Source organism: Lithobates pipiens, unplaced genomic scaffold, assembly GCF_037356315.1.
Source record: "Lithobates pipiens isolate NorthernLeopardFrog02 unplaced genomic scaffold, aLitPip1_a1.2 Scaffold_18, whole genome shotgun sequence".
Taxonomy (NCBI): domain Eukaryota; kingdom Metazoa; phylum Chordata; class Amphibia; order Anura; family Ranidae; genus Lithobates; species Lithobates pipiens.
In genome coordinates this window covers 97,269,690-97,295,666 of record NW_027507758.1, presented here as the reverse complement: position 1 = coordinate 97,295,666, position 25,977 = coordinate 97,269,690, and positions in this window count along the sequence as shown.

Sequence of the window (25,977 nt, the reverse complement as noted above, 5' to 3'; positions counted from 1 at the left end):
CCCTCTGATGTAACGGAAACCTATAATACCTGTTTGTACTGTAGCATCCTTACTATTGCTAGAGTAGGCAAATTCTGTTTGGCTCCCCTATAAGCAGAGCGGCATGGATTAATTTTGTTTAGGGGGCTGTGCAGTGTATTAAATGCTGTTACTCTTTTACCACCCCCTGTCTTCGGGAATTTCCTGAAGAGTACTAGAAATGAATAGATGGAGGGACAGAGGCTGCAGCCTGTATATTTCTGAAGTTTCCACCAATCCCTAAGGAGGCGGGACCCAGAAGGTTAGGAAACAGTCCATAAATTCTCAGGATCAGAGAATTTGGCAGTCTGGGAGCAGAGTCTGGGGTCCAGTCATCTGGAGGAGACCCCTGTGTTGGGGGCTCTGCTCCTGGGGCAGAAGGAAGAGGAACAAGAGAGGGAGAGGAAGCCTCAGGACATCACACAGTCATAGCCACAGCTAGGCTTAGCTGTGGACCCCAAGTAATGCCAGCGCAGCCTGTTTAACAGAGGGTCAGACAGTAGCTATTTTAGATCTTGGGAGGCCTACAAGAGGGACTGAGTGAGAACAATCCAGCCTTACATCCAAAGACAAGAGAGGACAGTGAAGTACAATACCTCACATGTCTGGAGCCTAAGGTACAGCTTAAGTGCAGAGAAAATCAGCCAGGAGCACCCAACTATATCTGTGCTTTAGGCTTAGAGCAGCCAGGTGCCATGCAAAACAGACAGGTGCTGTCTCTTCAAAGTACTTTTGTTTTTGGAACTTTGTTGCTTTGCTATTGCTGCGCTATCACTCCCACTATTGCAGCTCAGTTCTACAGTTCGGATTAGAGTAGCCAGCAACATTAGCATGTCCTTATTTGCTGTTTTGAATGTACAGTTCTGGGTATCCCATGTACCCAAACCCCTAGTTCCAAGTTCATAATTTTAAAATAAACAACCTAAACTGAAACCCCTAGACTGTTTTCTAGAGCCATTTGGAGAGTGTGGAAAATTCCTATTGCCTGGCTGAAGGTGCTGTGTGTGGGGGAAAGGCCCAAAGTCCAGCGTCTCTTTTGGGGGTAGCGCTACAGTACATTTGATGTGTGTACCATTATTATTCTTTTATTATATAAAGCATGAATTAAATGCATACTGGTGTGTATCTGTATAATCTTGGTTATTGTTATATGCTGGTTACAGTAGTGCTTCTGCTTCCAGTTACTCTGATTCAATTGCTGATTTTTTTTTCCATGTAGGGAATCCCCCTCTGTTCATAGAGGGCAATATCCTGGGTGGAGGCTCTGCCAACATTATTATCAAAAAACAATCTTTCACTTAGCAAAGGTTCTGTTTCTCTTATTTATCTACAGTTTTATTGTAATATCCTGTTTGGGGAGGGCCATTTTTCATAACCTTCTCCAAAAGGGGGCTACATTATCAATTTTACATTTTTCACGTTTTATTTGTCAGTTTACTTTAGCAATCTCTGCAGTTGCAGTGTTGTCTAGTATGTAATATTGTATTCAGAGAAGACTCAGGTGTGATTAGATAATGACACACTGTTCATCACATAGTGTATAATTCACAGAAACTTACAGTAAAGGGTAAAGTTTATCACATCACATATTCCTGTATTTACATGTTCATATGCCAAGCTTGGCAATGCTATGGTAACAGAAATCCTTACACGTCCTCCTTTCAAGTACTAAAATACTGCAAGAATCTCTTTCTGTTAAATAAATAAGTGTTTTTTTCATCTTAGAATTAGAAGTATAAGCATAAAATGATACACCCCTACTAGAAATGTATGATTTACAGTACTTTGGTTACCTGTATTTAGGTTCTCTGTCCTGCATCACCTTCACCCAGATCTGGAGCACCACGGTAGACTTAAAATACAGAATACCCAATGCCAACTGTTAGAATAGGTATATGGATTGGATCTGGGAACAGACAAACCCTTAGAAATCATTATTTTTGTGACATCTCTTGTAGATACAGTAAATGAGACCATTAGGGAAACCTTAAATGGATGAGCCCCTATGTGGTGAGTCAGATAATCATAGAATTATATTAAAGCACTATATATAGGGAAAGTGAGTATTAACAACAATACTGACTTGGAATTTATTGCAGTACCAAATACTTGGGAGGCAAATGCCATATTGCTTATTGATCCTAGCTAATTTATTTATTTATTTATTTCAGTTACTTATATAGCCCCATCAATTTACGCAGTGCTTTACATATACATTGTACATTCACATCAGTCCCTACCCTCAAGGAGCTTACAATCTAAGGTCCCTAACTCACATTCATACATACTAGGGACAATTTAGACTGGATCCAATTAACCTACCAGCATGTCTCTTGCAAGTACACGTAGATGTCCTTCTGTATAGCTTCACAAAGGATATGTGCAGTAACATTACCCAGTGGTAGGTGCATATATATTATTTCATGGAGGATACATGAAACAAGGTTTTGAGCTCATAGGGTCTAGATATTTATTCTATGTTATATTAATGTAGATGAATGACTATTTAAGTCGCGCGGCCCCCCCTTCCCCAAGGCACCCCCCATGTTGAGGGCACGTGGCCTGGTACGGCTCGGGAAGGGGGGGGCGCTCTCTCGTCCCCACCCCCTTTCCTGGCCGGCCGGGTAGCGTGCTCGGATAAGGGTCTGATATGGACCTAGTGGGGGACCCCCACGCGTTTTTTTTTTGGCATAGGGATTCCCCTTTAAGTCCATACCAGGTGACGGGGCCAGCGACGCTTCCTTCGCTGGTCCCGGCTACCTGGAGCTGCGCTCAAAATGAGCGGACTTTTCTCCGGGCTGGAAAAGTCCATTCATTTCAAAAGTATGGCGGACTGGCACACACACGGCAGTACTGTCCGCCGAAATGCGAGTCTGGTGGACAGATTGGTGTGCAAAACTCCAATCTTAGTCCGGCGGACTTTTTTTACCCAAAAGTCCGGCGGATTCCGCTGGACTTTTCCACCGGATTGTTTGATCGTGTGTACGCGGCATCACCAGACCTAATTGCCATTCTTTCTCAGGAATGGCAATTGTGCTTTTAAAAGTTGTTAAACCCAATTCTGCAAACTCAGGAACCAAATCGCCACTTTTCTCAATCCAAAGCATATGCAGAAGAAAGAATAATAATATCCCCCCAATAGTGTATTACTTTCAACCACAGGTTTACTTTATTTTTTTAATTTCCACTCATATTTTAAATAACAAAATAACAAGCATCAATCATAAAATGGTGTCAGGTAATGATCCTGCAGTGATCTCACCACCTCCACTTTGGTAGTGATGGCTGCTAGGTTATTGTTGTTTGACATCCGGTTACTGTGTACCCATATCCCGACTTGTTTAGATGCGGTTGACACCCTGTGACAAAGTCGTATATGATGAAGATTGAAGTTTAAAAACTTTCAAAAGCGCAATTGGCTCTCATGAGAATGAATGGCAATTAGGTCTGGTGAGTGTTACTCTAAAGGGAGCGGGACAAGTGTTTTTTGTCACTTTGCTGGTGGATTCAAGGTGTAACAGTTTTCAGTAAATCATTCAACACTTGTGTGTGTGACACCTATATGGATGTTTATTTTAAGGACTTTATTACACAGATTTTTCCTTTTTTATTGGTTTGTTGAATGATTTGCGGTACTGTGAAGTATGATTTGTTTATCACTGATGATTATTTCACCTTTTATATATTGTTAATACTAAGTAGCAGCATGAATGAGAATAATAGTATTGCATTGAAGTATTCTTGAGAGTGCAGTGGAATTAATTTATTATTAATTTAGCCATACCTCAAAATATAAGTAGAGCAGGAGCTGCTAGTTTAACAGGCACTCTGAACTAGTTTCCTTCTTATGAATCGATGGCTTGAGCTCTGGCGAACCCTTTCTGTACTGCTGGAATGCAGAAGGCCAAGGAACTCGCTCTGTACAGCTGGAGATGCAGAAGAAGGCCTGCGAACCCTCTCTCAATATTGCTTGAGATCCTCATGCTTAGGCCATGCTGAGAGGCGAGTGCCTGAGGGCCCATCACTCTAGCCTGGATGTCTGCTTTCTTTCCTGGTATAACACAAAGTGCTCTGAACCTTCGCGAGCTGCTCTCTCAGTCCACCGCCGCTTCTCCTCCCAGACTGCATAGTCCCCTGGGAATTGTAGTCTCCTTGCCCCTGTAATGCAGTGCCTCCCTGTACATAATAAAGCCAAACCTCTCACAATCCTTTTCTAAATAACATCTTATATCCCCAGTCTGAAGTTGACCCATCAGATTTGGACATAAGGAAGCAGTGGGGACATAGTTGGTGGGCATGCATGTACTTGTTGTCCCACCATAAGAGTTCTGTGGCATTCCACATGGCCTTATCTCCTTAAAAGACTCCAGTGCTATCACCTGGCTACAAATACATTTTAAATCCTAGATTATCCACTGGAACATTTCCCCTTACTCATGTTTTTTGTGACAACTCAAAAATTGTAGGTTTCCCCTTGAATTTTTGTACCAGGGACAAGGTCTCTAGGACTTATAGAGATGGTGAATCTCCACAGTGGGGACACATGACAGAGATTCTAATCCTTTCACAATCTGGCTTTACATATACTTTATAAAGTGCTAATGGTGCCTCTCAACCATTGTTATGGTATATAATTTCAGCATGGCTCAAACAGCCTGTTCCCTTTTTAAAATTTGTAAAAAGTCTGTAAAAGAAGACTTTTTTATATTTACCTGTCCTGCCAATCTTTGCTCTGGCCATGCACTAGGGTTCCCAGCAAAAAATTCAAGTGATACTTTTTGGTGTCAGAATGCCAGCCTCCCCTCCTGCACGCTTTAATTCCTTCAACTATTCCCTACATCACTAATATGTCCTGTAGTACTCTTGTAGTCTTCTTGGGGTTCCTAAACAGCCCAGTTTTTGATAGAGGTTGACACTAGGCTGTCACATACATAGACTATGGCCTAGGACACCACAGCTTCCAGAGGAGATATCTTTTGAATCCTAATACTTGCAGCACCATCGTCCTTCCCTTGCTCCTGATGGAGCCAGTGCTCCTTCCTGAGTTCTTCCTCCATCCCCGGTTTGCAAAATTTTTAATTGCTAACTGTGACATTGGTGTGGTGCATGCTATGCATGCACCACAATGTGACTGCAGGACTGAGGGACATAACTGGTTGCCACTGCTGCATTTCTGGTACCAAACAGGAGTCTGCTGCATCTAACAGGTGAGTGCAGTCTTGTCAAGTGTGATCTTTCCTGGCTGCCTACATAGGAGGAGTACGAAGACCCGGGAAAGACCACTGCCTGAGAGTGTATGGACGTTGATATTAATAACCATGGTACGATAATTACCAGCTGCTCATCAATGCTAATGTGAGAGTAAACAGGTGTACAAGCAGATTTCATAATCCTTCCATGAGTGCAAACTTAACATGTGGAGTGATGTGTATTTCGCTGTATTCTGATTTGCAGGGCCCACCTATTATTAAATGCAAGTATTATTAAATGTAATTTCTAAAAGCTGACACCTTTGAGCAGTGTCAAATTCAAGACATGTGTCTGTGAAAGGGAGTGTGTCTAGCAAAAGGACAGAGTAATAAAGATGGACAGATGTGTCCCCTCTGTGCTCACTCTCTAATCTCTAGTCTAATCTAATTTGCAGATGAAAAAACTGTTTTCAGAATGATGAAAGACTTCTGATGGCAATACTATTTTAAAATAGAACTATAGGCAAAATGTGCTTTTTAATTTTGGAGCAAGGGAAGGTTATAACACCTATCATATTTTTTTTTCCCCTTTGAGATTTCCATTCACTTGCTGTCCCATAGCTAAACAGGAAGTGAGAGGAAATCTCTGCAAATTAAGGGAATTTCTTGGGGCCCCCCAGGTCACCAGAACTGGTGTCCCCATTGGAAGATTTCCCCTGTATTACTTTTCCAGGGATAACCTAAAATTTGGGATATTCTTTTACTTTCACTTTCAATGATAATGGTAAACACAACAAATAGAAAGAGTAAAACCGAGGCATAGACTGCAATTAAAAGGTATAGGTGTTCTAATCCCTCTCCACTCTATCCAAAAAATATAAAAAATGTTGCCTTTTGTTATACCTTAACCACTTTGTGCCGCTCGCACACAAATATGCAGCCTCTCGGCAGCCGGGTCTTGGGGCTGAGGGGCCGCATATTTATGTGCATTAGCGCCGACAGTGCTGTGTCGAGAGCGCGCGTCTTTCACACTCCCAGCACAGTGACCGCCGGCTTACGCAAAGTTACAAATTGTCATTTGCGACTTTTCCAATCATGTAACCGCTTTGACAGCCAATCATGGTGGTCATGTAGGGGCAAGAAGGGGGTAAGGTCGCGCTATGGAGCAATTGGATATAGTTCTGGTAAGAGCGGCCTCTATTAAATTTCCACCCAATATGGGTGGAACAATGAAATGAAATAGGAGGAAAAATAGACTTGGCGCTATACCATTTTAAACTCAAAATAAATAAATAAATATAATTTGCATAGATTTTCCAGCTTGCTGGTAAGTGATAAAAATTAATAAATAAAAAATAAATAAAAAGATATTGGTGAAAAACTCTCCGTGTAATGCCTAACAGAAATCTGTAGTAATTATTCTTATATATATGCTTTTCAATAAATATCAATAAACCATAAAAACCAATAAACCATAGATAACTATTCGAACATGCAATTCCTTAAATTCAAATATTAAAGTGCAAGTGCCAGTGAGAAAACATGTGCCAGTGTTTGAATGCACAAAATTCAATTATAAAATAGCAGAATAAATGTCCAATCAATTATCTGTTTAGCATATCATATGTCCATTAGTGCACATAATAAATATCATGTGGCAAAAAGTCTGTGAATAGATGGACTAAAAATATGAATAACACAGGTGAACAAAACCTGGGAAGTTATAAAAACGAATGATGAATATTAAAACTGAAAAAATGTGATAAAAATTGATTATAAAATTGATGATAAAAAATAGTGAAAAAACAGTGAAAAAAATGTGGTGAAAAAATGGTGAAAATTCTTCTATAAGTGGGGGGGGGGGGGGGGGGAGGAGGAGGGGGTGACTTCAACTGTTGCTTCCGGTGCTCGGTGACCACTTATGTAATTGCTCTCACCAGAGGTATAGCCCCGTCCGGGGTGGATCAGCCTTCACAGTATAAGCAGGGCCGGCGCTACCACTAGGCGAAGTAGGCAGCCGCCTAGGGCGCACTACCACCTAGGGCGCAACCACGGCCTCTGTCCAGTGTTCTCTCGCCCCCCCCGGTGTGCCGCCGGCGCCACCAATCCCCCATGTTTCCCGCTGAGCGCTCACACGTGTTTATCTCACAGCGCCGCTCCGGGACTCCTTTGCTCCAGCCTGTCCCTCTGGAGCGGCGCTGTGTGTCTGTGTGAGTGCAGCGGAGGGGCGGGGCTCGGTGGAGGTGGGAGCATTGAGACGTCGGTCAGCTGACCTCCTGCCCGGCGGGGACATCGTGGAGGAGGGTGGACGGCGCTGGCCTGGTCCCGGCGGGGATATGATGGAGGCGGAGCGGGTGCACGGCGCTGGCGTGGACTCCTGAACAATTCTGCACACCCAGTGCGGAGGAGTCGGAGAGGCCCGGATGATGGTCCCTGAAGGCAGCATCAAAGAGCAGAGGTAAGGAGGAGCCGAGGAGGATGGATCATCCCCGATCTACATTGAGCTGTATGGAGGGGGTTTGTGTGTGAGTAATGCAGGAAGTAGGAGTCAGGTAGGTCAGTGTGATGTGTGTCAGTGTATGTGTCAGTGCCAGTGTATGTGTCATGCCAGTGTATGTGTCAGTGTATGTGTCATGCCAGTGTGATGTGTCAGTGTATGTGTCAGTGTATGTGTCATGCCAGTGTGATGTGTCATGCCAGTGTGATGTGTCAGTGTCAGGGTATGTGTCAGTGTGATGGTCAGTGTGATGCGTCAGTGTGATGCGTCAGTGTGATGCGTCAGTGTATGCGTCAGTGTATGCGTCAGTGTGATGGTCAGTGTATGCGTCAGTGTGATGGTCAGTGTATGCGTCAGTGTGATGTGTCAGTGTGATGGTCAGTGTATGCGTCAGTGTGATGGTCAGTGTGATGGTCAGTGTGATGGTCAGTGTATTCGTCAGTGTATGCGTCAGTGTATGCGTCAGTGTATGCGTCAGTGTATGTGTCAGTGTATGTGTCAGTGTATGCGTCAGTGTGATGGTCAGTGTATGCGTCAGTGTGATGTGTCAGTGTGATGGTCAGTGTATGCGTCAGTGTGATGGTCAGTGTGATGGTCAGTGTGATGGTCAGTGTATGCGTCAGTGTATGCGTCAGTGTATGCGTCAGTATGATGGTCAGTGTATGTGTCAGTGTATGTGTCAGTGTATGCGTCAGTGTGATGGTCAGTGTATGTGTCAGTGTGATGGTCAGTGTATGTGTCAGTGTGATGGTCAGTGTATGCGTCAGTGTGATGGTCAGTGTGATGGTCAGTGTGATGGTCAGTATGATGGTCAGTGTATGCGTCAGTATGATGGTCAGTGTATGTGTCAGTGTATGTGTCAGTGTGATGGTCAGTGTATGCGTCAGTGTATGTGTCAGTGTGATGGTCAGTGTATGCGTCAGTGTGATGGTCAGTGTATTGGTCAGTGTATTGGTCAGTGTATGCGTCAGTGTATGCGTCAGTGTATGCGTCAGTGTATGCGTCAGTGTGATGGTCAGTGTGATGGTCAGTGTATGCGTCAGTATATGTGTCAGTGTATGTGTCAGTGTGATGGTCAGTGTATGCGTCAGTGTATGCGTCAGTGTGATGGTCAGTGTATGCGTCAGTGTGATGGTCAGTGTATGCGTCAGTGTATGCGTCAGTGTATTGGTCAGTGTATGCGTCAGTGTATGTGTCAGTGTATGTGTCAGTGTATGTGTCAGTGTATGTGTCAGTGTGATGGTCAGTGTGATGGTCAGTGTATGTGTCAGTGTATGCGTCAGTGTATGCGTCAGTGTGATGGTCAGTGTATGCGTCAGTGTATGCGTCAGTGTATGCGTCAGTGTATGCGTCAGTATGATGGTCAGTGTATGTGTCAGTGTATGTGTCAGTGCCAGTGTATGTGTCAGCGCCAGTGTATGTGTCATGTCAGGGTATGTGTCATGTCAGGGTATGTGTCAGTGTATGTCATGCCAGTGTACGTGTATGTTCCAGTGTCAGTGTGATGGTCAGTGTATGCGTCAGTGTATGCGTCAGTGTGATGGTCAGTGTATGCGTCAGTATGATGGTCAGTGTATGTGTCAGTGTGATGGCCAGTGTATGTGTCAGTGTGATGGTCAGTGTATGTGTCAGTGTGATGGTCAGTGTGATGGTCAGTGTATGCGACAGTGTGATGGTCAGTGTATGCGTCAGTGTATGCGTCAGTGTATGCGTCAGTGTATGCGTCAGTGTATTGGTCAGTGTATGTGTCAGTGTGATGGTCAGTGTAGGTGTCAGTGTGATGGTCAGTGTATGTGTCAGTGTATGTGTCAGTGTGATGGTCAGTGTGATGGTCAGTGTGATGGTCAGTGTATGCGTCAGTGTATGCGTCAGTGTATGCGTCAGTGTATGTGTCAGTGTGATGGTCAGTGTGATGGTCAGTGTGATGGTCAGTGTGATGGTCAGTGTATGCGTCAGTGTGATGGTCAGTGTATGCGTCAGTGTGATGGTCAGTGTATGTGTCAGTGTATGTGTCAGTGCCAGTGTATGTGTCAGTGCCAGGGTATGTGTCAGTGCCAGTGTATGTGTCAGTGCCAGTGTATGTGTCAGTGCCAGGGTATGTGTCATGTCAGGGTATGTGTCAGTGTATGTCATGCCAGTGTACGTGTATGTGCCAGTGTCAGTGTGATGTGTCAGTGTATGTGTCTTCAGGGTATGTGTCTTCAGGGTATGTGTCTTCAGGGTATGTGTCAGTGTAGGTGTCAGTGTAGGTGTCAGCGTGATGGTCAGTGTATGTGTCAGTGTGATGGTCAGTGTAGGTGTCAGCGTGATGGTCAGTGTATGTGTCAGTGTAGGTGTCAGTGTGATGGTCAGTGTATGTGTCAGTGTAGGTGTCAGTGTGATGGTCAGTGTAATTGGCAGTGTAGGTGTCAGGTGGGTTAGTGTAGGTGCCAGGTAGGTCGGTGTAATTATCAGGTAGGTCAGTGTAGGGGTCAGCATGATGTGAGTAGTGCAGGAAGTAGGAGTCAGGTGGATTAGTTTGTGTCAAGGGGTCAGTGTAGGGGTCAGATAGGTCATGTGTAGCAAGGGCAGGGTAAGGTGGAGTCATGTGCGCATCCGGGGGGGGGGGGGGCGGCAAAAATTAGGTTTCGCCTAGGGTGTCAACGATCCTTGCACCAGCCCTGAGTATAAGCCACTGTGTTGCTTTCTGGCTTGCCTCTGCTGTGGTTCTGGGAGTCCCTCGTTCCTCCGTTGGTATAGTGTGCCACGTTATATGCAACAAGGAAGAGGCGTATCCATGGTGTAGTACGTTTATAAATGGAAATTTTATTTAGATGAACTTAAAATTACTCACAAGCAATCAATACAATCTCGTTTGTTTATGCTGCTCGGTTTTTTTAAATCCCGCTCGGCTGCCTCGCCGCCTGAGCTAGAGGTGTATGCTGTCTGGCCACGTCCTTATGGGAACCCTGGAAAATCTATGCAAATTATATTTATTTATTTATTTTGAGTTTAAAATGGTATAGTGCCAAGTCTATTTTTCCTCCTATTTCATGGTGGTCATGTGGCCATAAGCCCCACCCCGCCTCCCGGCATAGCAAACCTCTTAAAGGAATAGTAGCAGCCGGCACCCAAGGGTTAAGGATGCAAAAACAGATGTGTTCTTTTTTTTTTTTTTTTTTGATTGGGGCAGTACCGGTCGTCTCACTGAGGATGTTTCTGGCTGTGTTAATATACTACTGATTGTGTCTCTACAGAAATGTATCTGGTTGTGTCATTACCATACTGATTGTTTCTCTGCAGACAACTTTATGGTTCTGTCATTGCCATACTGATTATGTCTCTGCTGATATGTTTCTATTTGTATTAGTGCAATCCTAATTGCATCTCTAAGGACATTTGTAGTTGTGTGAGTTTGAAGCTAATTGTGTTTTTACGTCACCAAATTCTATTTTTCAATACAGTTAACTTATGTTTCAATCACTGTGTGTAAGTGAATATTTTCATATGTTTATATGGCACAGTTCTTGCTATGTGTGTGTGTGTGTGGGGGGGGGGGGGGTGCATCCAAAGCAATAAAGTGAGGTGGAAGCACAAGGTGACCAGTCTAGGGAAAAGAAAAAAATGCAAAACTAGTCCTGGTCAAATACGGGCAAGATCTGTCCATTTATTCTCAGCATAACCAATTACCTGCATGTAAGCGAAATGTTGTATATCCTTACGGCAACCTCTCCAATAAAAGTTGTTGGAAGAACAACAGCATTTAATGTAAAGTACTGTGAAATTTCTATATAAACATATATATATATATATATATATATATATATATATATATATATATATATACTGTATGCATTATACCTTTCTATCCAGCATGTGGCACTGCAATGTTCAAATGTGTATTCTATGGTAATGCAATAAGAGGAAGTCTTTGCTTTCCTCTCTGCACTCATTGTGTTCTTTTCCCTGTTCCATGATAAAGACATCCTCCATAAAAGTAAAGCCATTTGCTCTATCCAAGAAGCTTCCAGCGCATAATATCAATACTCTGCACAATAAAAGTTTCTTGCACAAATATACAATGTGCAGATGATTTATTTGCTATATTGTTAGCGCAAAATACTGTAAATAACCGTGGGACTTTTTTAATGAGCCCCCTAACATGATAAAGAGCACTGTGCTGCTTATCTTCTTTTCTCTTCTTTCACTGTACAGCTGTGGCAGCCAGGGCGCCACCCCATCCACCCCACCCCCCCCCCCCCCCCCCCCCCAGGCAGTCAAAAAAAAAAGATTTTTAAATTACATTTATTTAACCACTTCCCGAATATTTTTGGGGGATATTTATTATAACAAAAAGTAAAAATAATGCGTTTTTTCAAATTGTCGCTCTATTTTTGTTTATAGCACAAAAATAAAAACCGCAGGGTGATCAAATACCACCAAAAGAAAGCTCTATTTGTGGAAAAAAAGGACGTCAATTTTGTTTGGGAGCCACGTCGCACGACCGCGCAATTGTCAGTTAAAGCGACGCAGTGCCGATCGCAAAAAGTGGTCTGGTCTTTGACCAGCAAAATGGTCCGGTCTGCAAGTGGTTAAACATGTCCCTTTAAGAAAAAATAAAAACACGCACACGATTACACGGATAGCTTTGGCAACCTGGGACAGGGTTTACAAAAAACAAAATTGGGATTACAATTCCCCATTAATACCACTATGCGACACAGGTTACTTCACTCCGGGGAAAGATAGGATCCATGGTGGGTGGTTTAAGAATAAAGATACACAACTTAAAGATATTACAAGCAGTGGTAAAATCTGCACATTTCAGGAATTAAGGAATAAAAAAGAGGTATTAGATATAAACTGGTGGAGGTATGCACAGTTGAAACACTTCATGGAATCCCTCCCGATCAGTTCGGAGGACAGCTTGTGCCCTTTGGAACGGCTGTGTGTGGCGACCGACGGAAAGAGAGGGATCTTGAAAAATATATAAAATTCTGAATGATCTAGTAATATGGGAGCCCCCCTCATTTATAAAAAAATGGGATGAAGAGTTTGGGACAGCACGGAGGCAGAGGTGCATAAAATACTAAGGATGCCGCATGCAATCTCAGCGGACTGTAGCCTACTGGAAATTAACTACAAGTGTATGGCACGGTGGTACTTAACCCCAGATAGACTACACCAATTTAATAGAGGGGTCTCTAACTTATGCTGGAGGGGATGCTCAGAAATAGGATCTATGTTCCATATATGGTGGACATGCCCTAAAATTAAAACTTTCTGGAAAGGAGTATTATCAATAACCGAAGAAATCTTGGGTTCCAAAATACCAGAAGAGCCCAGGGTTTGCCTGCTCCACGGGGGTTAGCATGTCCATAAAACAATACAGGAGAACATTGATACCATGTCTCCTAAAAACAGCAAAGAGCTTAATTCCCCAACAGTGGAAAGACCCTCTCTGAAAAGTTAGTTTGTCAAAATGAATCAAATTTATAATCTAGAGCTATTGAAATACAGTGGAGAAATAGGAGAAGCAGAGTTTGTAAAAAGATGGAAAGGTTGGGTAAAATATAAGAAATCACCGAGATACGTTGAAAGGATGACAGAAGAACGATAGTGCGATTAAGGACCTTAACAGGCTGGATTTCAGGTATTTGGAGAGACCTTTAGGGAGGGAAGGGGGTGGGGGGAATTGGGGTGGGAAGGAAAATATTTTGTAAACATTTTCACATTGTAAGTAGCTATATTTGTAGCCCCAGATCTGTAAAAGCAAGAAGGAAGAAAAAAAAAAAAGAGAAAAGAGAGAAAAAGGGGAAATAGAGGAAAAAAAAGATATACAGTATATACATATATGCAAGTAATAAATGCTACAATAATGTTGAAACTAGAAGGGACAACGATGAACACCAGAGTTTATTCAAGTCTCTAAGCAGGCCCGGACTGGGACAAAAAATAGGCCCGGGCATTTTAGACTGAGCAGCCCGGGGGGGGGGGGGGGGGGTGGCCTCTGGACCCCTTTACATTACACGGCGCCGGCCGGCACCTATGGACCCCTTTACAATACACAGCACCCTGAACCTCTGGACCACTTTACATTACACAGGACCCTGAACCTCCAGTTCTAGTCCCCCTGCATGTTACACAGACCCCCCTACAGTGCGGATGCCCTCTCTATAGTGCGGACCCCCTTCCTACAATACAGAACCCCCTCTCACTACAGAACCCCCCCTATATTACAGACCCTCCTACAATACAGACCCCCTACAATACAGAACCGCCCCTTCATTACAGACCCCCCTACAATATAGACACCCCCTACAATACAGAACCCCCCCTACAATACAGAACCCCCTACAATACAGAACACCCCTACAATACAGACCCCCCTACACTACAGAACACCCCTACATTACAGACCCCCCTACACTACAGAACCCCCCTACATTACAGACCCCCTACAATACAGAACCCCCTACATTACACAACCCCCCTACATTACAGAACCCCCTACAATACACAACCCCCTACAATACACAACCCCCCTACATTACAGAACCCCCCTACATTACAGACCCCCCTACAATACAGACCCCCCTACAATACAGACCCCCTTACACTACAGAACCCCTTACACTACAGATCCCCCTACACTACAGAACCCCGCTACATTACAGAATGCCCCCTACAATACAGAACCCCCTACAATACAGAACCTCCATACATTTCAGATCCCCTAAACTACAGAACTCCCCCTACATTACAGACTCCCCCTACAATACAGACCCCCCTACAATACAGACCCCAATACACTATAGAACCCCCTCCTACATTACAGAACCCCCCTACATTACAGACCCCCCTACACTACAGATCCCCCCACATTACAGAACCCCCTATAATGCAGAACCCCCTACATTACAGACCCCCCTACATTACAGACCCCCTACACTACAGACCCCCTACATTACAGAACCCCCCTACATTACAGAACCCCTACACTACAGAACCCCCCTACAATACACAACCCCCCTACAATACAGACGCCCCTACACTACAGAACCCCCCTACACTACAGAACCCCCCTACAATACAGATCCCCCCTACAATACAGATCCCCCTACATTACACAACCCCCCACATTACACAACCCCCTATAATACACAACCCCCTACAGTACAGAACCCCCCTACACTACAGAACCCCCCTACATTACAGAACCCCCCTACACTACAGAACCCCCCTACATTACAGACTCCCTACATTACAGAACCCCCTACACTACAGAACCCCCTACATTACAGTCCCCCCTACATTACAGAACCCCCCTACATTACAGACCCCCTACACTACAGAACCCCCCCTACATTACAGACCCCCCTACACTACAGAACCCCCCCCCTACATTACAGACCCCCCTACACTACAGAACCCCCCCTACATTACAGACCTCCCCTTCAGACCCATAATGTACCTGAGTCTCAGGTCCTGAGATCAGCACAGGACTGCATGTCGAGTCCCCTCCCCCTGTGTAGACATAAAGGAGGAGGGGTAGGGGGAGGCGGCTTCACTCTGCTCGGCTGTGGGAGACAGCCGAACCGAGACTGATCAAAGCTGCTTCCACTGTGCCAGAGAGAAGGGGAATCATTGCAGGTTCCGCCCCCCCCCCCTTGTGCCTATGCGTGTCACTCGAGTGCGGCTCCGAGGCTAGCATGCACCCACCCCCCACTGCAAAGAGCAACTACAGCTCTCAAAGAGCCTGTCACTGGCGGCCCGCCCCCACTTATTACACCGCTGGCGGAACATCAACGGCCAGTGTTAGTACACCGGTCCTGCAGCATGACAGAACCCGCGGCCGACTCTGCATGTCCCAGACATGCAGCCCAGCGGCCCCCGGCCCACCGGGCAAATGCCGGTCTGCCCTATGGCCAGTCCGGGCCTGTCTCTAAGTCTCTCTAAAGTATTCACTGAGGTGGCAAAATAAAAGGTCCTTATGTGCACTGTGTCCTGCCATCGGGTGCCGTGTAATATGGGAAGCGCCACATCTGTGCAAACCACGAGATTGCAGACAAGGGGCTTCATTCGCGCCACAGCTTCCGGCGTGATAGACTGGCCGGGCGAGTGCATAGACTTGCACTTTCAGTTACATGGGCGGAGCTTCCGACGTCACTCAAGGAAGTGACGTTGGCAGTGGCACTGGGCAGTTCAGTCCAACATCTTACCTGAGAGGATAAGGTAAGCCATGCCTGTGCGGTGATTGGAAGTAGCACTCCCCATCCCCCGCTTTACAACTAATTAAAAAAGTTCAGTGATCGGCGGCCAGAACCCCACCCCAAAAAAATCATAAAATAATTTCCTACTGATTTTAGAGAAAATTTATTATTGAGGGGCATATTTCTAAAGCAGCACATGTAACTTTCCCCAAAAACATTCACTGGCACTCCCACCCCCTCCCCCTGCCATGTGTATAGTGAAGCTGACCTCATTGGGGGGGGTTGCAGAATGCAATTATGTGCAATTTAAAGGTTGCACAATGCAAATATGTGTGATTTACAGGTTGCAGAATGCAGATATGTGCAATTTACAGGTTGCAGAATGCAGTTATGTGCGATTTACAGGTTGCAGATATGTGTGATTTACAGGTTGCAGATATGTGCGATTTACAGGTTGTAGAATGCAGATATGTGCAATTTACAGGTTGCAGAATGCAGATATGTGCGATTTACAGGTTGCAGAATGCAGATATATGCAATTTACAGGTTGCAGAATGCAGATATGTGCATATTACAGGTTGCAGAATGCAGTTATGTGCGATTTACAGGTTGCAGAATGCAAATATGTGTGATTTGCTGAGAGGTAGAGAAGAGTCCTCTGTAAGTTGTACATTAGGCATTTTGGAGTATGTCATACCTTGCTACCCACTCAAATTACAGGCAATCAGGAATAACATTTAGAAAAGACACCTCTGGACTGCTTTTTGAGCTTGTGTGTGTAATGCACTACTCCCTTGTGAGCTGCTAAATAGTTCATTACAGTACGCTGGTTTAACCCCAGCTTCTTCCACTCCTGCTATATTAATCACAGACACAGTTCAACAGTGAAAACAATAACGTTTATTCTTGATGCTGCTGCAGTGCATGTTGTGTGTCTGGTTAGCAAGTGATGCAAGACAGTATAAGTTGCCTCTCTTATTGAGCTGCACAAGTAGAAAGAACCCTTTCCCTTAACGAACTGGCTCATGTCCCTCTAAATGACATGTGGTACTTCTGAAATGCTGGAGTCACAGTCCTCCCCTGCCTTCTCACCTCTGGCCATTTCTTCCCAGGCCAGCTCAGGAAAGTCCAGGCGACCCCGGTCTACTCAGTCCTGTTAGTAGATACTTCTTGCTTCTTGCATGGTGAAACCTTCCAGCTCTGGAGTCTCTGAACCTCCAGGCTTTCTGGCAAAGTTCGGTGGCTTTCCAGCACTGGGGTCTAGGCAACCCCAGGACTTCCCGCCCTGCTCCTGTGCGTCACATTTTGCAGCCTTTTTGGATTACAGGAAACATGTGACCTCAGTGTATTTGTATAAACCCGCCCCTGCCCAAACAAATTAATGATTGGACTAGGGCCATACACACTGCCTGTCCCTCAATCCCTGCACCCGCCTCCTTTTCAGAACATTCCTTTGGAGAAGCAAGGGAGGGTTTTCCAGGGTGATGAACAGGCGGTCACACCCCCCTCTAACCTACAACTCCACCCTAACCCAAACCAAACCTCCAGACCTGTACAGAAAGAACAGTAAGGCACTGGTAATTTAACCTGCCTTTACTTACTAGCAGCCACCTAAAGGTGGTGGGCGCTACATGTAGATGAGATGCTGCCTTATGCCTGACTACCTGCACTGATTAGGAAAAGAACCTGTGAACAGTTACAACGGTCCCTTCGAGAGTAGGACTAAATACCTAATTTACTGTTGCTTAAATAAATGTTAAAATCCAAGTAATCTAAACACTTTTATAAGGTACCTATATATTTAAGATACCTGACAATAATTACGCATTATTTATTCTTTATGTATTCTTGTCTATATATATCATTCAGTGTCCATGTGGAAAGAAAATGGAGGATGTCCAAAAAAGGCTCATGCAAATATGGGGGACCAAAAATTTAGTTGTTTCCAATAGGGATCAATTAGGCCTGGAATTTCAGTTTCCATATGTAGCGCCGGCTCCTGAAGAGCATGCACTGTTTTTGAAATTTACGGTTACACCTGAACTGCAGTTTGGTTTGGGTATAATTATTCCAAATTTTGACCTCAGCATCAGTCTGACTGGACTATAGGGTGTTCAGCCTGGCCACCGGGGGCACTGTCTCTTCTGGCAGGCATGGAACCACAGTCTGGTTGGGTGCCTTAAGGTTACTTTCTCTCGGAGCCCGCCCAGTGGGAGTGTCACTTTTGCTGTGCTTTCTGGGAGAGGGTACTTAAGATGTGGATGTCACATGGTTTGGGGTTCCGGTCCAGAAAGTATGTTCTGACTCAATGGTCCTGGTCCTCCTGACCAGCCCCAAGGAAGGCTATGGCCTGGGGTGCGGATCCACCCGACTTTATGTCTCGGGACTGGCTAGCCCGAGGCAAGGAAACTAAAGGAAGGATTCAGAGGTGGTCCGGTGCCATCTCCGGTTGTGGAGAGGCCCAGTAATATCCAGGGGAGGACTCTTTGGAAGAAGGCCACATATGGGTTGGCTTCTTAGCAGGCTGAGGGACCTAAGTGAATCTAATCTCGTAGGTATCGCCAAAACGGCTGAAAGATCCAGGTATTACATGAGTGTTCTACAAGTCCTAGTTTCCTACATGTTCTACAACAACGTCTGTGGCAGAGACTTATTCCTACATGTTCTACAACAACGTCTGTGGCAGAGACTTATTGCTGATTTAAGCACCTTGTTAGCTGCTAGGCCTTGTGAGAGAGGGACTATCCAACTCGAGTGAACATCCAGCTGTGAATGACTATTCTCTGTATTTAGTCAAAGTAAGAGAGTTCTTTATTATTGACTTTGACACTAAAGAGTACCTGAACTTGTCCTCCTAACCCTCTAATCCCATACTAAGTGACTGTTTGTTAACTACAGTACTATTTGTTTTTGCAAATAAAAATCCCTTTAGGGGATCTGTCGTCAGTCTCTAAAGTTTCTGGGTCATATACCATGGGAACCCCTAGACGCAAATCAAGGTGAAGAAGGTAACGCTAAGCCCAATCAAACCAGCAGCTTCTTCGGGGGTTAGTGCTACACATATAATAAAAAAGGCCTGAATTTTCAGTATTTGCAAAAATTTCACTTTTGTTCTCATTTCCTATAACAAATCAGCCCCACTGTTGATGTTCATTTTTAACTGTTTTCAAACATATTAGTCTTTTAAAAAAAATAAAAGTTAAAAAATTAAAAAGAAAAGTTTAGTTCTTTTTGGATGTGACTGATCCATTGAATCTAATCCAATTATATAATCAGCAGGGTTGTTATATGATTTCATGGAGGCTTGTCATAGGAACAGCAACAGGCAATGTTTTGAGTAAAAGGTTTAATTTATATCACACATAAACTATTCAGTGATTTTTAGTTTTATTAAAACAAATGTACAATATAGTAAAGCAATCTTTACTATCTTTAAACCATTTACATGTACTGTACATTTTAAAATGTTATCTGCCATATATTTTTTATATTTTTCTCCTTTTATAATAGTATCCACTTAATTATGCCCTACAGCCGGTGTTAGTTGGAGATTCAGACTAAGGGCCATGTCACATTAGTGATCCTGCTGCTGGCAGCAACATGATTGCTAAAGACAGCGCTCACCTTCTCCTGCAGTGTTTTTCCTTCAGAAACTGACAAACTGCAGAATCTCACTTCCCAGTGGAAGAAGAGCAACGTGGGTGAAGGGTGACATCATAGGTGTAGGCCTTCTCTTAGCATTTCTGTCACTAGCGCGTTGCTGCCATTGATAGGATCAGTAAGAGATTGATCTGACATTGATATGCTAAAAATAACACAATGTAGGAATCTGATCAACCATGATTTATACTTTGTGTGATCCTTTGGACAAACCTGTGTGCATACATTTAGGAGAATTCAACAATTTGCAATTAGCCAATTTGCCTTGTTTTAAAGTAATTTGCCCATGACTTATATATGTCATAAAAATAAGCGTCCCGATCCAAAAAAGTGTCCTTCCAAAGAATCCTTCTCTCAAACTTTTCCAAGTCCAATGTAGACCAGGCAACTTCAGTAATATCCTCTCTGGTTGTAACTCCTTTGTAGTGTTTCCCTCATGACAGAGAAAAAATCTCAAACAAAATAAAAATCCAAATAGTGTCTAATCCAGTTAATGTGAAAGATAATGCGTTTATATTGTGCTTACATCAAAATCATAAAATATCTCCACTGAATCCATAAATGTGTTCTTATATATGCATAAGAACACACGCATACTGTTAGATAGGTTGGTTCGGTTGTCAGCGGGCTGACACCCAGCGATTTGCTGGGTGTTCAATGTGCTCCTGCACCTTTAAGAAGGGGTGGCTCCCTCCAGTCCACCTGACCTCCGCCTATCCATCAGAATGCATGTGGTCCCACTGTGGAGTCTCTAATTAGTTAGAGATAATGTAGGACCACAGATACCAGGGTGCCTTGACGAGGCTCTGTGGCTTACGCATGTATTTGCAAATGTGTGCAGACTAAACCCCTGTTTTAACGCATACTGTTAGATAGGTTGATTCGGTTGTCAGCGAGCTGGCTGGTGAGTAAAGCTTGGTTTTTTCCTTGGATCCATCCTTGGGTTTGTTTATATTATATGTAGCCTTCCTATGTGACTCACTGCAAAGGCCAGTTATAGGTGGGGGTGGTGAACATCTTTTTTGTTGTACAATTACTATTATACTGGTCAGGCAGCACACTGGCACCTTTGCAGCCATCGTGCGATTTGCTGGGTGTTTAGTGTGCTCCTGCACCTTTAAGAAGGGGGCTCCCTTCAGTCCACCTGACCTCCGCCTATCCATCAGAATGCATGTGCTCCCACTGTGGAGTCTCTCATTAGTTAGAGATAGGACCACAGATACCAGGGTGCCTTGACGAGGCTCTGTGGCTTACGCATGTATTTGCAAATGTGTGCAGACTAAACCACTGTTTTAACGCATACTGTTAGATAGGTTGATTTGGTTGTCAGCTGGCTGGCCGGAGAGCAAAGCTTGTTTTTTTCCTTGGATCTATCCTTGGGTTTGTTTATATTCTTATATATGTACAGTTACCTTCATATATCTCAAATAGAGCCTTCAATATTGTTCCAATGTGGCTGTCACCCTGTACCTGTATCACTCCTCCAGTGGGATTCCTCATCCCCTCTCCTCGAATCGGTGTTTGAAAGCTCTGTAAAATGAAGTGAAATCACATAGGGTAATACTGTAACATAACTTGATCACCACAAATCAAAAACCATATTACCCACAAAAGTGCTTTTATAGCATCAATCACTCAATATACCTTACCAAATGTAAGATTAATAATGCATCCTCAACTGATCCTTCCTGACGAGAATTCCTTGCTCTTACAGCTAAAAAAGGCACATATAACCTCAAAAGGATGAAAAATATAAAAAAAAGTGTAATACCCAGTGGCCTCCCATATATAAGGGTCTCAGGGGCGCTGCCCCCTAATCCATGCACCGGGCCCCTAATCCCCATGCAGGGTACCCGAAAGCATGGATTTTAATGTTTGTTTCTTTTTTGGAAGCACATAAGTGTAATACCCAGTGGTGGCCTGTCCATAATCCATGCATCAGGCTCCTAATCTCTATGCAGGGCAGGGGAGCCTGGATTTTATTGGGTTTTTTTTTTTGGAAGCACATGATTAGAGCCTGAGGCTCTAACTGGCTTTAAAAAAGGGTGGGCACGGGGTGAAGAGCATTGCGACGAGAGCCTACCCAGTTGTGTGACATTAGCGGATTGATATTCGCTAGACTTGTACACAGAAAATTTTGTTTAGTTTCGGTTCGTTGTCATTCGTAAAATACATAATTTCGTTCTGTTATATTCGTTATGTTACGTTAATACGTTTTTGGATAATTCATTATTATTCGTAGAGTGTCGAAGTCATTTGTTCGTATTCGTTGAAATTCGCTATTTATGTATGTATAGACATTTGTGATAATGATTCGTAGTTTGGAAAGTCGTTTGTTTATTGAATCTTTTAACACACACAATGACGACGTCTCTTCTCCTCGGCTCAAATACAACACCCTTCTAACTCAGTCCTCAGGAATGCACTTTGCCAGTAATCCATCCTCCGGCACAAAATTAATTAGCTGATTGGACTATAAGATTTACTTTGAGCTGACCTTTTGTTTCATTAGATCTTTAAAGAATTACCGAATCATGTCGAATTCATTCATTATATTTCTTTCGTATTCGTTGTAATTCGTTATTTTTTTATTCGGATGCATCCGAATGTCCGAAAGATGCAAAATTCGGCCGAATTTCGATTCGTTACGAAACGAATTGCACAAGCCTAATATTCGCTATTGTCTTCCTGATTCTCCTCCTGGACAATCAGAAAGTGGGTCCTGAGACCCGATTGGCCAGGGAGTCTTAGGACTCCCAGCCAATGGAGTCTCAGGACCCACTTCCTGTTCGGCCAGGACGAGAAGCAATGTCTGTTTGGCAGGGAGGAGAAGCCCCAGCTGTTCCCTCGACTGGAGCAAGAAGCAGCGACCCTACCCCTCATCCTTCATCCTTGTGATCTCCCAAGGTAAGGCCGTCTTCCTGTCTGTCTCCTGCATAAGGGGGGGTGGTCTTCGGTGGTGGCGGTGCGAGGGAGGGGGCAGGTTTACCGCATCCCCCAAAATATTGAGTACCAGCTGCCACTGGTAGTACTGCTTTAAATTATAAACTTGTGCAAAAAGGTATCAAACCACTCACATGGTCATGCAGGCTCTAGTGCAGGGATGCCCAACCAGTGGCCCGGGGGCCACATGTGGCCCGCGGAGCCCTCTGATGTGGCCCTTGACCCCCTGCTCTAAGATGGCAGGTTGGCAAGCCCAGATCATGGATTTCCAACCAGCCATCCCAGAGCAGCAGTTTTGTGAATGAAGCCACTGGTAGTGGAAGCAAGGGGCTTCGGAGCAGAGCCACATAAACCAATGCTTCCTGTGTGGTGCTGCTCCTGTCACAGGCGGAGTGATTCCGAATGCACTCCGCCTGGGACAGTAACAGCCAGGGATACCAGAATGGAAGACGGTTATTAAAGGTAAGTTTACTACTAAATTCACAGTATATATGGATATATCTGTTTTGCAGTGGTTACTGGGCTGCTTTCAAACTGATCCGCAGGTGCAGTGCAGCTGTGGGTCACCTGTGGGCATTGAGCCATAGACTTCTGTTATTACCTGCGGGTTGTGTCTGTTTATACCCGCCTACCTAAAAAAAAACAGAAAGTGATCTGCCTTTTCCGTCTGGGTGAATCAGATTGGATCAGAGGGCCCATAGAGTAGAGTGGGCTCTGTCTGTGTGGAAAAGATTGATGTCGCGCTATTCTTACTCTATTGTAAGAGGGAGGCTGTTACACCTTCTACTCTAATTAATACTATATAAATGACTTACAAATAGTATGAAGGGTCAATGCAATATTTAAGTATGTGATAAATTCTAGATGTTCTATATGGTTTGTAATTGAATGTGATGTGGGTATTTTATAGAAAAGAGTATTATAGAAAAGAGTGTCAAAAAATCCCCCAAAAATGTACTGTAAAAATCTATAAACCCACTTGCAGAGGTGAAAATACCTATCGCATTGAAATCCCATATGATAACAATTAAAAAAATAAATAAAAATAAATCAACAAATATAAATAAACGCACTACAGAGGCAGCTTATGCATGAATATAAAACTTCAGGTGTTGGACTGACTTCAGTATCCCGTGAGGGAAAGTGGCAAGTGCTCATAAGATAAGTGCGAACAACTTCATTGCACTAAACAGAATAAGGAACTATCTACTTATATCATATATGGCCTGGTGTTGGCCAATATTGTAAACAATAGTGACATATAACAGTGTTAAATATCATAGAATAAATGAATAAAAGTGCCAAAAAAAAGATAAATATAAAGTGCACAGTGACAGACTACAAACACCCTACAGAGGTGTTAGTACACAAAAGTGTTGAATGATCCAAAAATTATTAATGTGAAATATAAGTTATCAAACTCAGAATTGAAATCCTATAAGATGCAGAAAAACATAAAAATGTATGCATCAAAATTTAAAATAAAAACAAGAGTGAATAACTCCAAAGATAAATTATGCATGTGAGACTTCAGTGTAAAATAGTCCAATACACTGACCACAAAACTGCAAGGTGTCTAATATCTATAAATATTTAAAAAAAAAAAAAATATTCGTTTATAGACAATTTGAATAAATTGAAAAAAAGTACTATATAAGTAAACACACTACAGAGCTAAATAAAAAGCGGAGTGTGTAAACAAAATAAAATGTAAAATAAAAACCAAAGTTCAAAAAAAGGGAGGAGAAAAAGTGTCTCTTAAAGTGCACGTGCTTCTCTGTGACAACCAATGTGCATGCGAATCCAGTAACCACTTCCCAGTGTTCTCTTCACTGTGTCTGCACACTTAAGTAAGTAATGGCCCCTTACCTCAAGGCAAGGAGACAAGAGTGTATTAAGTGAGGGTCCCTTTAAGGCTCCTCTTTCTGGATCATCACTTCTCTTTCACTTTCTTTATAAAACCACATGTGGCAAGAAGATGGTCACAGCACAGGTGCAGGTCCCTTTAAAGCCTCCTCTCTCCAGCTCCACTCTCCTCCTTTAGTTAATATCCATAGAGCCCATTTTAATCAGAGAAAGCAAACCATAGTGTAGTAGATTTCTTAAAATGTATCCAATTTTTATTAACAACTAAGCAACGGGTATTCACAAAAGAGGTCTCTTTAAAACAACTTGTATCCAACGAGCAGCGAACTCATGTAGTGTGAATCAGCATAGAGTGTCCTTCCCTGTCCCCTTCCCTGATCGCCGCCCTCTCTTTCTTGGCTTCTTCTTCGATCTCTCATTCTCTCTTGATCCCACGGTGGATGGTTCTCCCTATCTCTGTCTAAAAAAGATCTATTAGAATCTTGATCCCTATATTGTAAGGGATAGTCTTTTGCATATCTATTTTCTTCTTCTGGATTCATTAGAGGTGCGTAGTAATTGTACGTTGTTATTGGGCTCCTTTCTCTTGTATATTGATTATTAGTATAGCCTTTTCTCTTGTCGTATCTCTGATTTTGAACTGGATTCCTTTCTCTGTAGACATCATATCTGTAGGGTGGTATTCCATTTTCCCTGTAGTCCTGTGGGGGCCTCTTAAGCCCCGTACACACGAGAGGACTTATGTCCGACAGACTTCCAAAGGAGTTCTTCCGGAGTTCTGCCAGAGTTCCGACAGAGTTCTGACGGACTTTTCGGCTGAGCGAACTTGGCCACACACAATCACACTAAACTCCGACGGATTCGAACGTGATGACGTACGACTGGATTCGAATAAGGAAGTTCATAGCCAGTAGCCAATAGCTGCCCTAGCGTCGGTTTTAGTCCGTCGGAATAGCATACACACGAGCAAATTTTTCGAAGGGACCGGGTCCGGCGGAGTTCCGTTGGAAAAATTTGAAGCATGTTCCATATTCCAAAGCCCGTCAGACTTTGGTGAATCAAAAGTCCGTTGCAGCCCACACACGATCGAATAGTCTGACGGAATCAGTCCATCGGACTTTGGTTGTTGAAAAGTCCGCTCGTGTGTACGGGGCATTATATTCCCTTTGGTCTTGTGGTGGTCTGACGTCCCTTCTATCTTGTGGGGGTCCTCTATATTTATTTGGTGGTTTCTGCCAGTAGTTATTATTTTGAGGTCTTCTATTTTGTTTCCCATAATATGGTTTCTTCCAATGCTTTGTGGTGTTCTATCATTGTAAGGTCTTCTTTCTCCTCTATATGGGGTCTGTTGGTAATAGTTTCCATATCGTTCTTCTTGATTCTGTTGTCTTGGGGTCCTGTCTCTGTTTGGTTCTCTTGATACTTCATATCCTTTATTTTGTTTAGGGGGGCCATTGGTATACTCTGGGTCAACTCTTACCGTCTTTTCTGGGGTAGAGTATGTTGAAATAGTTTCAATTTTCCCTATGAGTCCCTGCCACTTAAATACCTGATCTTTGTGGAAATCATTAATATCTCTCACATATTTCTTACTCTTTCTTACTTGTACTTC